Raw genomic sequence first — 1,547 nt, 5'->3', positions numbered from 1 at the left:
TGTGTGTGTGTGTATGTTCACACCGAAATGATGAAATGTCAGCGTCCACACATTTGCAGCCTAAACTTAATATTTTTATTGGTAGAGAAAGAAAAGAACAAGCCTGTAGTACAAAGTTATCATCAAAGCCATGGGTGGTCCACTAAATGAAGTCGGCACTGCACACTCTGGTAACGCTCCCCTCTTTTGGAATTGGCTCAGAGAAGGTAAAAAACAAAACAATAATAACAATATTAATAACAATAACAAATGAAGAAAATGGAAGATGGAAAAAAGACACACATCTGCTATACACACTCGTAGGTAAGCGGTACGCTAGACGTGGGAACAGAAAATAAAACCCAAAAAGGGAAGCGAACGATGCGCTCCCCACATGAAATAAAAACAAATAGCGCTTGAGGTTGAAGAAGGGAAAGGTTAGTCCCGGATAGCGGCATACGAAACAGTGTCGTGACTCTGGTGGTGTGGTACCCACGAAACCGAACTTAGAGAAAAAAAAGCTTGCCGCTCTCTTGTCTGTATCCCCTTCCCCTTAAGGTGCCGGAATTACACTCCTCATCATTCCCCCTCCCCCGCCGTTTCCACCAGCATTTTTATGCTTTCGCATGCAGCCACGTGGAGAGGAGGTAGATAAACCAAGCGACTTCCAAGCACATGTAAGTTCCTTCAAAAAGAAAGAATAGAAATGAATCCGGTATCAACAACGGCAGTGAGAGGATGCGATACTGATAACTGACCGATAAGTAAAAACGCGGCTACGCACAACACAAGTAGTTGTGGAGTTAAGTTCACATGGAGAGGATGAAGGGGCCACCAATGGGGCACCACCGTCCACACAAACATACACACGCACGCACTTTTATACCCGCAGGTTCCATCCCGCAGTAACAAACAAAGGAAAAAAAAAGGAAAAAAAAAGGAAGTACTCCACACTCCTCATCACACATAGTTCCCTCTACCTTATGCCGTTTTTTTTTTTTTTGCACTCACCTCTTTTGCCTTCCTCACATGGAAATCAAACAAATACTAAAATAAAATAGGATGCACTAATATGCATCTTTCCCAATATCATAATTTTAAGACCTTGCATTACGTCTTTTCACACCTCCCTTCCTTTTGCCCTGCTCTCAGGCGTGTATGAGTGAAGTTAATAAATAAGTAAATAAGCGAATTAGCACCTATGTGGCGTAAATGAATGCAAAAGCGCTTCAAATTGAACAAAATACCCGACCTTCACATGTTTAGCGGAAGCTAAAAGTCATCCAACCGCTCCCTCTCTACCCCTCTCCTGGCTCCTTTTTTTTTTTGTTCGTTGCCCGCTAAAAGTTTGCTTTTTCGGGGGAGGGGGCGAGGGGTGTTGCGACCGATCCAGAGCCTTCCATTGTTTTACGCATCGTCCACGTTCACCGACAAAGGTTTTTGTCACCATTAATATCCATAGATCCCCTTTTCCCGTTTTGCTTCCTCAAAAAATAAATAAATAACAATAACAATAACAATAACAATAACGTTCTGATTTCGTTAAGCCGTCGCCATAATAGCGTCGT

This window comes from Trypanosoma equiperdum (assembly GCF_001457755.1).
Source record: "Trypanosoma equiperdum strain OVI genome assembly, contig: ctg_1024, whole genome shotgun sequence".
In the NCBI taxonomy this organism is placed as follows: Eukaryota; Euglenozoa; class Kinetoplastea; order Trypanosomatida; family Trypanosomatidae; genus Trypanosoma; species Trypanosoma equiperdum.
This window is presented reverse-complemented; position numbering follows the sequence as displayed.